Genomic DNA, 20,971 nt, shown 5'->3' on the forward strand with positions numbered 1-20,971 from the left:
GATCCTACAAACCCTAAAAAGATCTTAGGAAAATATGCTGAACAACTTTATACCAATAAATTTAAGATATAGGTGAAAAAAGAAAAATTCCCAGAAAGACACTACTTAAAATTTGTTGCAAAAAGATAGAAAAAAATGGAAAATTCTATATATTTAAAGAAAATTTTCAAAATGAAAACTTTGGATCCATATGTCTTAAACAGTAAAGGCTACCAAACATTTAAGAAAATAAAAACACCAACCTTACATAAACTCTTCCACATAATAGGAAAAGAAGAAAAACAACTATTTTATAAGTCATTAAGGAAACGCAAAAGATACAGTGAGATACTACTACATATCTACTACTACAATGGCTAATTAAACACACACACACATATATATATATACACACACACAATGTTGCCATGGGTGTGGAACAACTCTTATACATTAGAGACTTGAAAGAAGGAAAGGGAAGGAGAGGGGAGCAGAGGGGCAGTCTAACTGCAAAGCTCGAACACCACACCACTGCTCTTAAGCAGAAAATACCAAATCTTGTAAGCTATGTAGAAGACCATACAGAGTACACTGCAAACACAAAGAAATCAACTCTACTAGAAGAAGGCAGCAAGGCAGATGACCAGAGATTTTTGTTTCCAAAATAATATTAATATGTATGAAAAATCAAAGTATCATTCATTATCTTATTGAGATTGCCATACAAATCTAGGAAAGCTCATTCATTCATATCACTTCCATATATCTACTCTCCGTGGAGGCCAGTTTATTTATATAAACTGGTTCTCCAGGGAAGCCAGCACAGCATATAGAAAATTCAAACTCAGGAGTTTGACATACTTGCGTTGATAGCAGCTCTAACTATTTATAAGCTATGAGACCTAAGGCTATGCCTTTAACCCATCAGAAACTCAGTTATCTTTTCTTAAAATGTAGTAAACAAACAGTAAGAGCCTAACATAACCACAGCATATAGAAAACAAATGTTAGTTTCTAGTTCTTTTCGAAATCCTTGGTATAAACCCCTGTGCCTCCTCTATGCTTTGTATGACCTACCATATACGGCGCTGTCATTATGACTGAAAAATTAAAACTCTCTACTAGATCTGCTCCTAACAGCAACCAAAGAGTTGACTGATTTAACATCAACCAGAATTTTAAAGAAAATAGCTACAAGATGCACCATTCCATTTGTCTAAATACTGGCTCTGAAATACTCTTGAACTTCATTGCTGGAATAACCGGAGTTATTTTTCAGATTATGCCAACTTCTGTATCCCAAAATATTCGTTTACCATTATCTAAGGATAATCTCCTATACTTAAATCTGATGTTAAAATAATGCACAAAGGATTTTAAATCTGAAATATTTAACACCTAAATCTGTTTGCTTCCTCTTTGGTATATGCAGTACAAGGTGGTTGAATCCATATCTTCAAGATAATAATTGAAATTTACTCATTTTGATCCATAATGTCAACTTCACCCTTTATCACCAGTGAGCAAAAGTTACCTGCACCATTTGGGAAAAAAGAGAGAAGTAAAAAAACAGGTTTTGTAGCCCAGCTGTTCCCAAATCGGATGGCAACAGACATGAGATGAAATCTTGCTGACCGATGTGCTACATCAATCAGGCTAATGAAACGCTGACAGCCAAACGGAGGATACGTCAAGTAGCCAAAAACAACCTCACCTGCAATCCCAGGACTTCACACACCCAGACCTTGCTGAAAATGACAGACTTTGTGTCCCTACGAAATTCCCAGGCCACAGCAATCATCAGGCATATTTTTCGTCACATTACATCAGAGTATAAGAAGAAAATGATGCAAGGAGGTGGAGGACATGGTTGGCATAATGCTTTGTCATGCGTCAGCAACCATGTTTCTAAGGGACTGAGACAGCATCAGTACGATGCGGGCCGGGCAGGGCTTTACTTGTCCCCTTTACCAGGTTAGCTGTAAGTGCCTTAGAGTCTGTGCTTTCTTCATTTCCATATCCCGTGGGACTAACATCCGGTAAGGATTCAATAAATACCTGCCAAAGGAACAATGGTTCTTACAGACTGTTAACAAGCTATAATTCTGGACTATTTTAAAACAATCCAAATTGTTTCAAACAATATCGATGACCCTCTAACTTTCTTTCTAATGAATAACTATTAAAATCTTGCAAAGATACCGCTCACTACAGTTTTGAATGACATTACCTAGAAATCTCTGGGGGGGAAAAAGCATGCCCTTTCTCTATCAAAATTTTTTTTCCCAAACAAACCTGTTAAGTCATACTTACTCACTTGACAAAATAATCTATTGCAAAGGACTTTTTATTACTAAAAAGAACACATCTAACGTGATGGCAGCAACAGGCTGTGGACAGAAGTTTGTGCCCACTTTCCATTAGATAATTCCTGACTGTGGTTATGGTTAAGCCATCTGTCCCTGTGTCATGTAAAATTACACTGTGGCTCTTACATCTTCCTTTAACTAAGCGATGCATTACCCATCGCGAGCCCACTTCTCAAAGCTGCGACAGACAACTCCATTTCCTTATTCTTTACGATCACTTTTGGAGCAAAAACAAAGCACGGATATTTCAAAGGCTGATAGTTCAACAAGAAGGACAATAACATTTTTATAGTAAACCATATCTCTAGAGTGTGGAGTTTTATAAAAATAAATAAATAAATAAATAAATAAAAAGTTTAATAATGCTACCTACTGTTTAAAGTCTTGGAAAAGCCCTGAAGAATAGCATCCCTCACTCCCGTAATGCCACAGCTAGGACCGGTTTAATTAACTAAATGTAGTAATGCTGAGCCACTTCTGCACAGTGCCAAAGTTTGTGCAAAATAATGAAGGCAATGGTTTACTAAATTTAATAACCTGATTCATCTTATAAAAAGTTAACTCTGTGACAATGTTTAAATTGAACCAGCTTAACTGCACGGAGGTGGCAAGGGTACATTCAGAAGAATATTTAAAACTATAATAGAAAAAAAATAAAGGAAGATATTTTAAAACAATGGGCAGAATCCATTTTCTAGCCCTTGTTACATCTGATCTGATTGGGAAAACTAAGTCTCCTTGAAGGTTTACCGTCTCCCTGTCTTGGGTTGTAAACTTTGCATTCAATTAAAGTACCATAAAAAAAAAAGACATACCTCCCAAAAGTTTTAAAACCTGCTTATCTTACACTAGTTTTCATTCTCCAGAATAGAGGTTACAAAAACTGGAGATTACAGGATAAATCAAGCCCGCAGACCTATTTTGTTTGGCCCACACATTGTTTCCTTCCCTCCCTCCCTTCCTCTTTTCCTTCCTTCCTAATGTGAATTAGTTGCCAGCATTAAAAAAGAATCAGGGAGCTTACATATCCAAAAGCAGAAGTCCAATTTCTCTGAAAAAGCTTACAATCAGATCACACTGGGTCCCCAATTGCCCTTGCTGATGCAGGCTAGACGTGGAGTTTGTGCCCTCTTGCTGGCCATGGTCACCACCCACGCTGCCGGTGTACCTGCCAGGCCATCGCACATATGATACTCAGATGCACATTATCTGAAGAAGACTCCTGCTAGAGAACATGGCTCAGGCCTTCCCACAAAACTGCCTCGATCAGAATGTTCATATCCAAACTGCCGAATCTCGAAGAATGTTTCACTTGAGCCTGCATGAGATTTCTTTTAAGCCGAGTCAACTCTATGCTGTCAAGCATGGGAAGATCGGGATACTCACTACACCTTGGAAGACCTTGCAGTGGCACTCAGCTCTGCACACAAAAACACAAGGGTAAGGACTCAGGGATCTGCAGAAATTTGAATTTTCGATGCAAGCTCCTTTACCCACCATTTCCCAGGTGTCACTGCATGGTAGCAGGAACTCTGGACGGAGAATTACACTGGGACCAAAGGACATAAAATGAACCAGAGAAGGGTGCATGGCAAAACAAGACTAAGAACTGGTGAAGGTCCCAAGTGAATGAGGAATAGGGAAGGCGATGGGAGGTGAAACCCTGCTCACCAAGCTAAACTGTGAGAATCTTTTGCAGGTGGCAGGGAGCATGTGAAAGAATTTGGGCAGGGAGCAGAACTATGGATTATTATTATTTTATCCACTTAAGATACCTCTGGTGGTCATGCAGAAGATAGACTGGCTGAAGACGCTGAAACCTTGTGACCAGCCAGCAGGGGATGAGGTACCCCTTTATGCCGAACAGCTAAGGAGAACCATTTGGGAAGCAAAAACCTGCAAAGCCTCATGAGTGCCTGAGTCTAAGATTGAGGGTATCTCTAGGGTTTCCAAGGATGCCACCTGGGCCATGGGGGAGGCTGGGAATTGGTTTACCCAGACAGGGAGCACAAAGGGAGGAGGGTGGCGGGGATGGAATGGTGGCCACACCCAATGAGGAGTGCCACTAAGTTGGATGAACAGGACAGAATCACAGATTCCGCAGGCACAAAGAACATCAGGCTGGGAACCCTGTCCCTATAGTCACTGACAACACTCTCACTGAAACAGGAACTGAAAACATGGCCATCTCTTTCCCCAGTGTTATGAAGGTTCCTCCTGGTTGAGTTTTTTAATTTTCTCCATATTGTGGATTTACTTGGGCAGTGTCCCCATTTACTGTAAATTATGGTTTTCATTATCATTTTTATTAAGATGCCCAAAGGAGTTGGAGCTTACAACACCCGTAATTTCTAATGGGCTGTTATTATTAATTTATAATTGTGAAACACTGGAGACAAATGTTACTTGTAACTGTACACAATTAAAAGGCTACAGAGACGGCGATTCCCCCCACCCTCACCAGGACAGACTGCTACAGCAATCTTTAGGAACCAACCAACAAGTTGCAGAATATTCTAGCACAAGTCATCTACCTCCCTGGAGAACTACTGTCACATACGCAGCAAGAAGATAAGCTTAATGTCCTTCATTTTAAGTTAGATTTGGGGACAATTCAAAGTTGGGGACAATTTTTGTTTTAATAAACCACAAGCTTAAAGGATGCGAGTTTCTTCTACATTCTACTATATGTACCACGACCATACTTTCCAAACCGATCAGATTAATGTAAATGAAATGGTCACATGACATTGACCATGATACTGAAATCTAACTTTCCTAGCTAGGGCACTTCAGTTGAAGTTCTAAGACATACATTCACCCCAACTGTCAATGTCACAAGTATAGTAATCAGATAAACCATATTACTGTTTCTGTCGTTACTTTAATTACCTAAATGATCACATTTACCTTTCATATCATTTTAATTACATAATTCTGAGTTCTGAAGAGCTAGGAACTGTTTTCACTAAACATTAACCACAGCTGCCATCTCTTAAGAAATTACAAAACTACACAGGTTTCTCCAGAGGAAAATAAGTCATAACCAGCCTTGCTTTTAAATATGTGTTATATATAGCTGGCAACAAGTACCATAAATATAAATTTTACCAAAAAATGATACCAACTCAAGAGATGAGAATATGAAAGTGGGAAATGTTTGGTTCATGTAGATTATCTTTCTGAAGGCTGCATGTACATGCTTTGGGCAGTTTAATACCAAGGACATATGTTTTGTAAACCTATATAATAAATTCTAAGTGACTGCCTTGGATCTCTCAAGAGGCAAGCCTGACCCCAGACCACCTTCTAGTGCTGCCACTGAGCTGGCTGAATACGTTCTCATCCGACCTGCCGATGACAATGCAGATTTCACGGTGCTAAGAATCACAGTGAGAAAAATGCCCAAAGATTACAATTAACATGGTCCTAGGCAGGCCCAATGAAGAGAGAGTCTATAAGGGCAACTCAGTTGAGCAGTGTCTGTGTAGGTAAGGGTGCCGGGAACCAGGCAACTGCATACATTAACGGGAGCGGGGAGGGGAGTGGAATTCAAATGGCTCAACATCTGTGTGGGGTGGGGGGCAGCTGGGCTCTATCAATCAAATTGTACATTGGGGGCATGCCCTTGACCCAGCTATTCCACATCCAGAAATTCATCCTACGAATATATTTGCCCACATGAGCAAAAATATGAGAGGAATATTCGACAAGCATTGTTTGTAACAGCCGAAAACTTGGAATCCACCCGAATGCCCATTGATGAGGTTAAATAAATCACCTGACACGCATAGAACACTGTGCCGCAGTTAAAAAGAATAAGGAGAAACGAGATGGAGACACAAGACAACATCTCCGAGTTACATTAATTAAGAAAAAATATCAAAGCACAGAGTAGCATACACCTATGATCCCACTGTTGAAATACGAAAGTAGGGAAGGCACATGCTTAATATGCATTAATACTGATTACTTCGGCAAGGGAGCCGTTGGTCAGGGGCAAGAAAGACTTACTTTGCATTTGAGAACATCTATGCTATTTCAGTTTTTAACATATGCATGTATGCCTGTTATAGAAGGAAACTAAAAATAAAACAAGAATGATATCTAGTGGATAATTTACAGGCCTTTATAAATGTTAATACAGACAAGTGGGAACTGAAAGAGAGAAACCCATTCCTAAACCTATTTCAAATAATACATTTTCTGAGCATCCTGATTTTTAGAGAAGACCTTTGAAAGATTTTAAGTTGGAGGACGTGGAGGTGTTATTATGTGCTGGACACTATGCCAGGTGCTTTACGAAATACATTATCTAATCTAAGGCGCACTTTGCAAAAACCTTATGAAGTGTCATTGTCATTATATCCTATATGAGAAAGCAAACAATACCAGAGGTTAAGGGACTCACAGGATCAGAGGGCAAAAAAGGAAGAGGATCCTCAAGTATGATGGCCTGAGTTCGAAGCAGATGGGCCCCATCCAGTCCCCAAACCAGCACACTCACCATGTAGAGTTAAGGGCACAGACTGGGAGTCCCTTCAGGGCAGGAAAACCAACTCGGAACACTGCTCAGCAGCCCAACTGTCTGCTGTCTCTGTTAAATGTGACTCATAGAATTCGTTATATATTCTTTGTGACTCTTATGAGGTATGTTTACATTTTTGCATTTCTATAATTTAAACTAAACTTACTAAGCAGTTGTTCTTCTGAAAAAGACAGAAATGGCCCAAATGCCTGGACTTCAATATCAACAGCAGACCGATGCCTCTTTCTGCCCATCATGTCAACGCAAAGAATTTAGGACTCTTCGGCTACTTTATTACATAAACGTACTTAGTTCATGGAATCCATCCCCAAACTGCGACACGTACTCAAACTGTCTTCTCTCATTTAATACTTTATCACGAGGCTCAGAATTAACACCATTCTTTGTTTTTACAAATGTTTCTCTGTGTAAGCCTTATGAGATGGGATAAGTAATCTGCAAAAATTAAGTTTCTCTCCACATTCTCCAAGATCAATAACTTACAAGTACCATCTTCATTTAACCCTGCCTCTATAATTTCAACCAATAAGACATTTTACGTGGGACAATCTTAACACCATAGCCATTCCAAATTTTCCTCAAATTTTTCTTTAGTTTTTAAAAGGCTTTAGGGCCAAACTTTAGAGGACTACCTTTATTAAAGTCGAAGATAAAGACTCACCCACGCCCCAATAAGAAGAAAGCCATGCCACATTGGATTTTTTTTTAACAAAGCATACATGGCATTTTTATAAACTTGGCCCGGAGCCTTCAGAAGAAAAATTAAAACAGGATGAAATAGAAGAAACAAAAATAAAGGCTTCTCAGTAAAAAATGTTAAAAATCCAGCTTGTTGGACGTGGAGACCACTGTGTCTTTTAAAGTCTCTCAACAAGACGCAGCTTCTTTCACTCACTGGCATTAATAAAGGAAAGACTATAATGGCTCTACAATTTCAAACCCAGCACATGCTGTTTGACTCAAGTTGACAGAGAGCAAGCATTATAACCCCAGCCAGAATCTCAGTTCTCTCCTCTCTCTCTCTCTCTCTCTCTCTCTCTCTCTCTCTCTCTCTCTCCTCTATACTTCTCTCTCACACACACACACACACACACACACACACACACACACACACACACACACGGTGGCACCTCATAATTCCACACTCACAGCAATATCTACTAAGAGAACAAAAGCATTTCTGGTTTTAGAAGTGGAAAGATTTACCCTGAAGTTAGGCCTTTTTTTACTTTGATGGATTAATTTACAGCCACTTCAAGAGGAGAAGAGAACCCAACTCGGAATCTGCAAGCATGCTTGTATTATGTTACTGAGTGGTTCATTGTTTTCACAGCTGGGCCAGGATTTCCTTTCAGGACTGCGGCCTCCGTTACTCTGTCATCTGCTCAAGATGGGGTTCTTTATGATTTAGAGCAAACAGGGGCAGCCACGAAGGTCCTGCTCCCGTACTTGCCCCCCCAAAAGACCCCTTTCTCTTACTTTCTTAATTATCACTGGAAGCCACAATCAGCCTGTCTCAATGTTTTTCTACTCCTTTCAATTAAGAAATCGTTAGGAAGGAATTCTTCAAAATAGAAAACCTTCCTCATTCCATCGAGCGCTTCCAGGAATGAAAAGCCTGCTCCATCCTGCATCCTCACTGTTGTCAACGTAAATACCTTTCTAATTCAAGCCTCCTTTTATTTTTTCAGAACAACCTCGACACTCATATATTCCTTTGCCTCTTGAAAAAGATTAAATTCTTTATGCTCCCAAAGTCATGTGGAGGTCCTCAAAACACCAGGCTGGGAAAATTCGGCAGTTTTCTGAGGTTCACTTTTAAAGTGTCCAAACTGACTTTCATTCACCATCACTTACAACCTATTAAGATGCAACTTCTCGGAAGTAGGACTAAAATCCGGTCTTCGAAGCTAGACGCGAGGCAGAGTTCCATGAATGCTGTGCTCTCCGGCTCTGCCATACCCTGTCCTAAAATCGATGACTCCGACAACTCCTTATTTGGTAACGAAATTGGTAACTGGACCTTTACTGAGATTGGTTAGGAAGCAATAACAACTAAAATGAAAAATTTACTCAAAATGTACAATAAGAAGATAACACGTAAAGGGCTTTAAAGCAAATTGAGTTAAATGAGAAAATACCTCATTAAAGAATAAGCTTTACCTTGTAGTCATTAAGAAAAAAGTATCCCCGATAATCTATATAACCAGGTCACTCTCTTATATAATATCTTTCACATAATCACTTTAAGTTTTATAAAGTCTAACTGTGGCTTGGCCATGTGTATTCCTGTTGTCGCTTTGCTTTTTTAAAACAAACACTGACACCATCTCAACTCAACCTGAAAATGTATTTTTTAAAAAACTAAATAAAATTTTACACAATAATAAAAATGTTTAATTAAAAGAAAAGTTTGGGCTTATAACTTGGAAACCTGGGTTCAAAACCAGGTTTTTTATTAGCGTAGGTAAGTCATCTAAACCCTCTATACCTCCGTTCCTTCATATGTAAACAGGGATAGTGATGCACCTGTGACATTTGGGTTAATGAGTGGAAGAAGGAAGGAAGGGAGGGAGAAAGGGGAAATGGAGGGAGGGAGGGAGGGAAGGAAGAATCATGGATTACAGGGAAGCTCATAAAACTCGGTTTCATTTAGAGACGTATTTATATCACTTTTAATAAGATTTAGTTTCATAATCATTAGAGTAATACCCATTTATGTCATGATAAAGACACATACTAATTGTAAAATTATGAGATTTTTGCGTGATTAGAAATTGACCTTTCCAAACAAAATGTCACATTCTTCCATTCATAATTAACAAAAATCTCACCAATTACAATCCTACCTTATATTTTTTCTATGTAAGGTATTAAACATCTGTATCATAGACATTTAAAAAATAAGCTCAGTATTTAATTTATTGTTAGTTATCATCCCTATATAATGCATTAATGGAATCTAAACCATCTTTCTCCAATCCAACTGAAGAAATATTTAGTTAGCAACTAAATACAATTCTCTAAAAATTATAAAAACAACATCATCAAGGAAGCCATGAGTTTCTGCTTCTGGTGAGTTCTCTTGCAATAGTCAAACAGTCCACAACCAGTCCTGGGTGGAAGGCACCAGCAGCACTGACTTCCACTCCCTTCCACAAGCCAGGGTCCACAGAACAAAGCACAAACAATCATTACTAGTCTGAGGCTTTGATATAACACACTCTGTGCTTACAGTGCCTAAGGGACCTACAATTTGCAAAAGAAATTCTCCATCACTTTTTTAAGCTACCTGAGAAGATCTGCCTAAACAAAATCAGACTCGCTCAGAAGAGGGCAAGGGGAAGAAGAGTTTAGTTTTTAGGCTGATAACATTTTGTTTTGGAACGCCATAACGAGGGATTGGTGAAACATACCAATTTTAAAATCTTTACCTCTCAGGAAACGTGTAATCTAACCATCGGCCATGATCAAGGCACCTGCTTGGCGTGAACGTCAGATGTGCAGACAGCGTTCCAGCTGGGGCTAATTTTGCCTGACTCCTGGAGACTCAGCCAGCTGTAAATTTGTCTTTGGCTCTCCTCATGCAGCTGCTGCCTCTGGGCCAAGAGGGCCCTGTAGGAGCCCCACATAGGCAATATGCTCCATTAGGGATTAGGCTTAACTTCAATTCAAAGAGGACAGAGAGTGCTCAGAGTCGGTGAAGGCATTCAGGCCCTGACAGAGGACACTGGCTTGCACAGAGCTTAGTTCAAACTGTGCACCTGGAGGGGGTCTCAGCTTCCAGCAGTGGGAGCCTATGCAATTGGGGAAGAACCACAGAAGAGTCTAATGGAGATTCTCCTTCCTAGATTAGATGGCTTGAGGAAGCATGCTCAACTAGATTTTTCATTTGGCTCAAGCCTGCAGCCTGCCCCTCAAGCACATAAGGGTTTAGAGGCTCTGTTACAAAGATTTTCTTCTTCACTGTTTTGAGACAGATACAGAAAAGGAAATAAGCATGAAATTTAAGCTATTTCTTGGAGGAAAAGTGGATTAAGAGTCCTACTGATTTATGCACTGAATCGTGTCCTCTGTAAATTCATATGTTGAGCCCTAACCCCTGACGTGACTGTTCCTAAAGTAGGACCTTTAGGGAGGTGATTAAGGTTAAATGAGGCCATGAAGGTGGGGCCCTAATCCAATGGGACTTGTGTCCTTCTAAGACGAGAGACACCAGGGATATGTGCACACAGAGGGAAGACCATGAGAGGACACAGCAAGAAGCAGGCACCTGCCAGGCAAAGGGAGATGCCTCAGGAGAAAGCAAACCTGCGGAGACCTTGATTTTAAGCTTCCAGGCTCCAAAACTGAGAAATAAATTTCTGTTGTTTACGCTGCCCAGTCTATGGTAGTTTGTTATAGTAACCTGAGCAGACTAATATATTGGTGCTTTTGACCAGATCAGCTCAGTCTAAAAGGAGAAAAGGCAATGTCCCCTAAGCCTTCTCAACCACCAGAAAGTAAAATCAAAGGATTTCTATCATCCCTAAAAGAGGCAAATAACTGAGATGGAGTAGATGAGACTTCTGTAGGAAATCTAACTTCTCTTTGGAGTTTCTCTTAAGAAAATTGGAAAACATATTGCAAATGAGAGATCTAGTTCCTTGCTACTCAAACAGTGGTACCTGGACAGGCAGCAGCAGCATCCCCTGGGAACTCGTTAGAAATGCACATTGTCAGGCCCTGCCTCACCTCTGTTGAGTCAGGGAATCTGGGTGTTGGGTCCTGCAATCTGTGTTCTAATAAACTCTTCCGGGGCCTCAGATGCTTGTTCAAAGGCAAGATTCTCTCTAACGACACACACTGTCTGGTGCTTCACACGGACACACTACTTTTGCATCACAGTCCCATTTAACCCTCAACACCATGGGCAGATGATGCTATGATCCCTACTGTGAAGATGAGAAAACTGAGGCTCAGAAAAGCCGAGGTCAAACAGCTAGTGAACTGGGAGGGTACAGACTAGACTCTAAGACCTGGCTCTGTAAAGTTCCTTACAGCTTCCTCCTCAGCAAAGTGGATGTCGGCTCCCCCGCGCCGCATCTCCTCTTCTTAGCACTGCCCTGTAAGTGTCACTCTTTGGAGTCAGACAGACTTGGGTTAGAACTCCTGCCCCTGCCTCTTTCTGTCAGCCTTTGAGCCTTGAAAAGAATGTTGAATGTTCTGGGTTGATTCGTGTCCCCCGCTTCGAAATTTATATGTTGAAGTCCTAAGCCCCAGGACCTCAGAATGTGACCTTCCTTGGAGAGGGGGCCTTTGCAGAGGTAATGAAGTTACCGTGAGGTCTTTAGGGTGGGCCCCGATACAATATGACTGCTGTCCTTGTAAAAGGGGAAATATGGACACTGCATACATATGGGGACAACACCATGTAAACATGAAGACAGCCATCTACAAACCAAGGAGAGAGGCCTGGATCTGATGCTTCCCTGCCAGCCCTCAGAAGGATCCAACCCTGCCAATGCCTTGATTTCAGACTTCTATCTTCCAGAACTGGAAGACAATAAGTTTCTGTTGTTTAAGCCACCCATAATGTGGTACTATGTTATGGCAGCTCCAAGAAACTAATATACTTAACTTCTATGAACCTCAGTGTTTTCATCTGCAGAAGCGGAATATTAAGATGTACACTTACAGGGCTGTTAGGAAAATCAAATAATAACTATGCAGAGCTCTGGGCAAGTAGCAAATTCTCAATACACTAGTTTACAACATTAGCTAAAATGCTTTCCATGTGGTTTACACCTCAAATTCTCCTTTGGAAATCTAAAACTCTGAACAGGAAGGTAAATAGAGTAAATGAACCTTAGCTTCTATAGTAGCTATGCTATTCAAGAATTAATAACTGGTGCCCCAACTCTTTCTAAAATGTACTTAAAGCAATATCCAATACACACCCACACACAACACAGGAATTTAAAATAACATGAAAATCAGCGGTTGCCTGGGATAAGAGGTGGAGGGTAGGGAGGAGACTGACAAATTGCCTAGGAAATAAAAAAGTCAAGAGGAAAATTTCTGTAGAGATGCAAATATTCTATATCTTGATTAGGGTGGTGGTTTACCTGGGTATATACATATGTCAAGAGTCATCCATGTGTATAATTAAAATGTACGAGTTTTATTATATGTGACATACTTCAAAACGTTGATTTTTTTAAGTGAAAATGTGTGCCCATATTAAGAAAAAAAAAAAAAAAATCTACCAAGAATCTGAAGTAAGCTGGTTACTTATTTGAGCATTTAAATGTTAGTTCTAAGCTTCCTGGCAACCAAGGTAAAGGAAATAGCATACCTTACGGTGCCCTTTTTATTAAATGAAAAAAATATACCAATTATTTAAGACAGGTGAGCTTTGTTTTCTTAAAAACTCTGAAATTTTATCAGAGGAATCCCTATATGAGAAACATGTATTGATAGAATAAGCCAAGGGTTGGCAAACATTTTCTGTAAAAGATTAGATATTAAATATTATGGGCTTTGCAGGCCATGTAGTCTCTGTCATAACTACTCAATTCTGCTGTTTTAAAATAACATGAGAGCAACCACAGATAATAAGTAAATGAATAGATGTCACTGAGTTCCAATAAAACTTTATTTACAAAAATAGGCATGGGAGGTTGGATTTGACCCATGCACTGTATAGTTTGCCAAGCCCTGGAATAGACAATGCACTTTTAACATTCAATTCTAAGCTGACCTGAAGTCATATATGAACAAAATATGGAAGGACATGAAGGTGACTCTGACCTGTAGATTTTCTATGAAAGAAAATGTTAATAATTATAACAGCCAAGTCCAGAACCCATGTAGATAACAACCAAAGAAAATTTAATTTTAGACAGTTTAGAAGATTCTATAAAAGCATCTATAAAGAGAATCTCATTCTAACAAATATAAAACAAATTTTTTAAGCATTCAATTTGCATCAAAATCTAATTATACTGTTTGTTTCACCCTGAATTTCATTCGACTTACTATAACTGCATTGGCTTTTCATTGCAAAGTTGGATATTTAACTATAAACTACATCCTGCCTCTCCCTTTGTATGTAAAATTGACAAATGTGTTGTTTTTGGATTCCAGAATTCTAGAGAAAGCCAACTTAAATGAATTAAGATGACTAATGTGTTGATTCTGTTTCCAGTCCAACAAAATGTTAATGTAAGGACCCATGTCATATGATGCTATGTGTTTTAGTTCAAATTTAACATCAAATATTGAATAAGGCAGTTTCTGAGTAAATTACCAAGCTAAAAATATTCCTTCAGCATAGCAAGAACTCCATCTTGTTTAAGTAAATGGAAATTTAAACATCTTTGCTCAGATCAGCCTAAATAACAAATTAGAAAAATGCAAATCTCTATTATAGTCAACAGTATTGATTCTGTCTTCCTGTGGAAAATAGCACAATATCATGCATCGAGGAAAAGCATTCACTTAAAGTGATTCACCCATGATCGTGACTTCGAGCAATGGTCTACATGCAACAAACACTTAAGCAAAATGATGCTTTTCTAGGGCTCCAGATAAGTGATCACATCCACGGTGAAGTATTATCAAGATACCACAAAACCGTTGTGAAACTGACGACCCAAGTGTCTTTGAACATCCAGCTACTCTGGGGTAACCGGCCTTACTAGTTCTTTTGGAGCATGATAATGTTTTTACAAATGTTTTCATTACATTTACTTAACATTTGGCTGAGGAGTTCCTGTGGCTATAACACACTGCTACACAGTTTTGTTTTAACTAAACTAACATTAGTTTTTCATCACGTAATATTTGAGTAATTTCTATTTCCACAGAGGCAGTAACTATTACACTTTTAAAAGCTGTTGGAAGTGTTGCAAAGCCTGAATCAACGTCCATAAACATTTACCATGTACCTTCCATGAATAAGACAAGAACTGTCAAGTCTTGAGTGTTCAGCTAATTCTAATATCAAACCTTTCTAGTTTTCATAAATTAATTACATTAACTGACCACCAAAAAAGGAATTTTGATAATTATCTTCAGTGTGAAAATTGGATCTATTAAGAGATTACAAAGAGAAGGAAATCAGTAATTAGAGGACTGCATCTTTCAAAAAAAAAAGAAATTTAAAATTTTATAAGAAAGAATTTAGAAATCCAGGGTCTAGAAATGGAAACTACATAGAATATATGTATTTTTGCCCCTAGGTTTTAGATTCAACTATGACAGGCTGTCAGTTACTGAATATTTTTTTCATTACCTGCCAGTTCTTTAGGAAATTTCTATTGTTTAGCAAAGGGTAATTCTGAAGTCAATAACACTTTAATAATTACATGCTGATAAATTGCTATCAGAAAAGTGACCATTACAATAAAAAGTAAACATCGACATCTCTAAGCATATTTTTTTCTCATTCTATTCAATTCAATGATTTTCTTATGAAAGGGCTCTCTATAGCAAGTACATATATTTAACTGCTACTAATGATTACAGTTCCTGAAAAGTATTAGGATTTCTTAATTCAGTGTTCATGGACTAGCCTTCTTCCCACCCCAAAACTACGCATTGCACACAAATGCTTGGCTATGAATACATTTATTTTCCCCTGTGGAAAGGGGCCAGAGGTTTTGTGAAATTCTCAAAGAAGTATAGAATGAAAAAAAAAAAAAGTTAAAATTCAGTGGCCTGGCTTTTCTTTTCCAAGCAGAAATCTGTGAAAACATTTTGTTTGTTCCTCTGAAAGATAAAGAGAAAGAAGTCAAGTATTATATACATAATAGTCTCAGAGCAAGTCCATCCATGCAATTCTACCATCTCAGTGTCAGAAGGGGGCCTTAACCTGCTCAGCACTTAATTTTCCTCTGCAGTATCCTCAATGAGCAGCCACCCAGACTATGCTTAAACACCTTTGTGACCAGCAATGCATTTGTTCAAGGAAGCCTGTTCTGTTACTGGAAAGCAGGCAAATCCCCACTGGGCTCCTAATGAGTGACAAAAACAGGACAAAAGAACAACTACTTCTAAAAATCATTCGTCATAAGAAAATAATCCCCAGAGGGCTAAAAATATTTGGTTCGCTGCTATGTCCCCAGGTCCTAGGAAAGTGCTAGGTACACAATAGACGCTCGATAAGTGTTTGTTAGAAGAAGGACTTGTTGAATGACTGCTATTCATCTGAGTAGCATCAATACTATAAAGCAATATCTCTTTTATAGCCTGGTTCTTATGAGTTGAATTGTGTCACCCTAAAAAATGCATTGAAGTGTTAATTCCCAGAACCTCAGGATGTGACTTTAAATATTTAGAAATAGGGCCTTTACAGAAGTAATTAGTCAAAATTAGATCATTAGTGTAGGCTCTAATCCAACATAATTTGTGTCCCTATAAAAAGGGCAAGTTGGGACACAGAGACAGACACACATGGAAGGAAGACGATGTGAAGAGAATTAAGGAGAATACCATGTGAAGACAGAGGGGAGGCTGGTATTGTGCTCCACTAGCCAAGAAAAATCTGAGCCTTCCAGAAGCTGGAAACGGCAAGGAAAGATCCTTCTCCTATAGGTTTCAGAGGGAGCATGGCCCCGACGACACCTTGATTTTATACTTCTAGCCTCCAGAACTTGGAAACAATAAATTTCTGCTTAAGTCACCCAGTTTGTGGTACTTTGTTATGGCAACCTGAGCAAACTTCTACAGCAGTGGATGAGAGCTCCAGAATTCATCACAAACTAGCATTGTTTTATATTCCTGACAGAGTCTTTTAACCTTTAAGGGGACCTTTAAGTAATGAACTGTTCATATCTGGGCTGAGTAATGGTGCGAGGGGTGGGCTCTATTGGGTACCTCTCGTACACACTTCAAATTCTCTCAGTCCCATCTTATTCCATGTACTGCTGCAACCATTAGGTCCCCACAGCTTTCAACCAACTTCACACAAATGCAGCTGGACGGCCTCACCTGGGGCTGCAGTGTGGATCCCTCCATTCCTACCATGGTTTCTCTGACACTGCGGCATGGGATACCTGCAGAAACCTGCTTGGGACTCAAACACATGCAACCCAAAATGCCGATGCATTTATATCTGTGGGGCTACCCTGGCCTGATACAGATGGAAAACAATGAATAAACACATCCTTCATTCCATTCAGCAGGCAGGCAGCTCTGAGACGCATTTCATAAAGCTCCCTAGACAGTCCCCTGTTACTGAGCACTAGTGGCCCATAGCACTGATCAACTCAGTAACACATCCTGGCATTGCCTTTCCCTCCTTCCTTATGGAATCTACCATCACTCACTTGTGTTCTCTGAAATTCCATCCCATATTATCTACAAATAAGCCTTTGTCTCAGGTTCTACTTTTGGGGTCCCCAAGCTAAGACAGAAATCTTTTAAAAGTTACTACCTTAGTTTTTATAAAACTTGAATCATTACAGAAGTTTTTACCCTCCATCTTAATCAGCAGAATGCTGCTTTCTTGCAGAATTCTGTCCATTGGTCCCAGTGCTGTCCCTTGACATAAGCCAGGTTTTCTCTCTCCTGGATAGCTATTGCAGGAACTAATTTATATAGACCTTTTCTTCCACCACTAAATAATGCGTGCTCCTGGGACATAATCTGATGACTTTGCCAGCCCTTAGCTTATCCATGCTCCATCCAGAAATAAACACTATATTCTAAACATGGCCTGTTTACCTTTCCTTAGAACAAACCATGAAAGATTCAACCAACCAAAGGTATAAACATCAGAGTTTGCCTCCATCAGAGGCATTATTTTTGCAAACGTTAAGGGTTGCAGGAAACGTGGCATGGTAGACACTTCTCTGAGCAGCTGTAGGTAATAGAGATGCCAAATGATGATCACAATTCAGAAGCCCCATCTTCCCCCTGTGCTCCCCTTCACGTCGGTGGAGAGGCACATTAAGCACGTTACTCTTGCTCTCCTGCAGCGTGGAGCACATGGTTTTCACAAGCTTGATTACGGTCCGTGGCAGTTGGGTGATTGCTACTTAAGTCAGGCAGATGCCTGCTGGCTTCTCAGAGTGGGCTCCCCCAAATGTGTTTTATTAACATACAGGGAGGAAAAAACATATTTCGAAAAATACTCAATCAAGAGATATGGATTCTTACCATATCTTTATTACTTGGAAAAGTTCAATTAAACCCAGAGACATTTACTTTTTTCTTAACTGCTCCTTGTTCTGCCAGGTCAAAGGCAGGGAGCCTAACGTCCATAAGGAATGTGCACTTGGCCACCGCTGGAATGCACCAGGTTCAGCTTCCTCTCCTCTTTGGTTTTCACGCTCTTATTTTGAGCTAACCGAATCATGCACATCCCTACTGCTCAACTGAGTTCTAATGAAGCACCAAAAAACAAACAACAACAAAAAAAGACTTAGCTGCATGTTGAAAACGTCCACTGGCAAGTACAGATCTTAATAGGAGAAGTAAATTTAATGAAATTAAAAAGAAGTATTTCATCGAAGACAGAGTAATTAAAAGGCATAGTGTACCATCAGCAAAGCTGGGTTGGCTCCTGTGGTGCAGTGCTATCAGAGGGAGTGGCGTTGCTGTGGGCTGTGCTGTCATTCTCCCAGGCACAGCCATCAGCTCTCCCAGAGATGGTGGTCCAGCCACCACCTTCTGGACGACTGTCATCATTTCAGCCGTTTATAGAGCTGGTCTGTCCAAAAAGAGTTCCCACTTCCCTGGACCGTGATGCCCTCTCCCTTTCACACTGACCTGCTCTGTGCTTTTCACTTCCTCTTTGTTCATGATGTTCACGCATGATGGGAAAGGTTTAGGGCTCAATGGACATGGTGGGGGGGGTGCGGGGAGACAAACCTGCACTGTTTTGTTAAAAACAAAACTGTCTGTCTGTTTTGTTAAAAGTGTGGATACTGTCCACTTGGAGCACACAAAACCATGGCTTTGCATAAATCCCTTTGTTGTCCATTGGCAATTGTGTACAGTACCAAAGGGCAGTCGAATGAAAGTCAAATTTTTATTCAACACCCAAAGTAGAACAGAGACTGACAACTGTGGAGCTATCTCTCGGCAAGATGGTTCATGGATTTAAAACTCTAGTGATTTTTTCTTCCCCATTTCATACAAAGGTGCATCTTAAACCAGTTCCTTTCTACCTCTTAAGAATAAACAGAATTCTCTCTGTTGGCATACATATAAAATTGTCGACGATAAAAACTTCAAAAAAATAAATTTGCACTTTAAAAAATTAATAAATAAAATAAAATAAAATTGGAATATAAATAAATTTAAAACTTAGTCTTAGAAACAAAACAATAGATAAGGCAACTCATGGTGAACAATACAAGGTGACAGACATCATGTGTGGTGCTTCATTTTATCTCTTTGAATTCTCACGACTCTATGAGCCTGGAGTCATGGTACCTACTTCATAGATGGGGAGACTGACACTCAGGGATTAAGAATAGAGTCCAAAGTCCCAGAGTTAGCAAATTAGAAAGTATTGCAGTATAAAAAGGTGCGTTTTGTTATCCAAGAAAAGAGTGAGGATTCACAATCTAAGAACTAGGTATTAATAGTAGATACACATTTATGTTGCAGTCTAATTTTCCCAAGGCTTAACCATTTTAACCACACTAGTGGTTTATTGCTGGGGGGTGAGGAAGGCAGCTTTCTCATTTAGATGTGTCTGTCAGGTGAAGGAACCTCCATCTGTGTTTCTGTCCCTGACCCCTGGCCCTTCCCACTTCTCCTCACTTATTCCTGCCCTTGGGAGAAGGCACAACTTAATGTGATTAGGAAATCTGCCACTGAGAACAGGTCACACACAGCCTGCCTTTCCCTCCTCTTACAAACAGCACACATCCTCTGCAGCTCTGCTGTGTGGTGCACTCTTCAGAGCTAGACTCTGCCCTCAGGGAGGTCTGGAGGGACCCAGCACTGACCAATTACCCTGTCTAATTCTGGTGTTCAGAATTAGAAAGCCCACCAGCCCACACATATAAACTGTATTCTCCAATACCGACTTAATCAGTCGTTAGGGTGATGTTCTAGTCTTCATGTGCCTTATTATTTGTCTTATTTCTCAATCAGCTCATAACTTGGAAGGGGAAAGTTATTTACTGGGTCCTTTGAGCCCCAACACCTCTCGCTGTGCTAATGGCCCAATCTGTGCTCACAATTCTATTGTTATAAACGGATGTGACTTAACAACACATTATTAGGTTTTTGTCCCCTCAACTCAAAAGAGTTCAGAAGTTACATGATTAAGACCAGTGAGGTCTAAGAGAGACGTGACAGTGAACACCAAAATACACACACAGGAAACAAGATGCTTTTTCACTATGTCCTGGGGGTTGAATAAGCCTATTATAAATTGTAATGTATACTACAAGAGGATACTTTTTTTTCAGCTATATGTTATTCTTTGTTTCATTGTATCATTATAATTTTTAAAAAGCATAGGCATATCCTGAAATCCCATGCTTTGTAAAAGATTCCATTATAAGAGTAATCATTATTGAACCTTCTAGCCCAGATGTAATTTCTTACATGTTACAACAAGTTTGGCACGCATTGTGAATTTCAGCCAAGGTTGATAAAGTTCAATAACTTAGCTAACCAACCATGTGTACTACTCATTATAGAAGTAATAAATAGATTCATCAAAATGGACATGAAAAAGCCATAAGAAAATCGGATGCCATTTCCAGGCTGCCTCATAAAAGCACCTCTTGGACTTTAATATAATTTTATACGTAGTTATCACACCTACCCATCACTCAATACCAGGCATATATAAAACAATCATCTACCACTCTTTGCGGGCTGAATAAATTCCAGTTGCAAAGGTGAATTCTCTAGTCTAGAGATCTCAAAAGTCACATCACTGCACATGTACTTATATGTTCAACTCCTAAAAGAATTCACATCAAGTGGGAAAGGAATCAGACAGACATGCCTATAAATGTCATTTTCCTTCACATTATATTTGGGCGTCAGTTGTAGTGAAATGTTTTTTCAGTAATGCTTTCATTCTAATTATTCTTTTAGCCTACTGACAACTGAAAAA

The 20,971-nt window shown here is 39.5% G+C and overlaps 1 protein-coding gene across 19 annotated transcripts in view; it reads right to left on the minus strand.

The window, feature by feature from the left end:
* The window catches only part of WWOX (WW domain containing oxidoreductase), a 932,057-nt gene that overhangs the window by 886,012 nt on the left and 25,074 nt on the right, over positions 1 to 20,971 (minus strand). The gene's annotated exons all lie outside the window — the stretch shown is intronic.

Source organism: Pteropus medius, unplaced genomic scaffold, assembly GCF_902729225.1.
Source record: "Pteropus medius unplaced genomic scaffold, Ma_sr-lr_union100, whole genome shotgun sequence".
In the NCBI taxonomy this organism is placed as follows: domain Eukaryota; kingdom Metazoa; phylum Chordata; class Mammalia; order Chiroptera; family Pteropodidae; genus Pteropus; species Pteropus medius.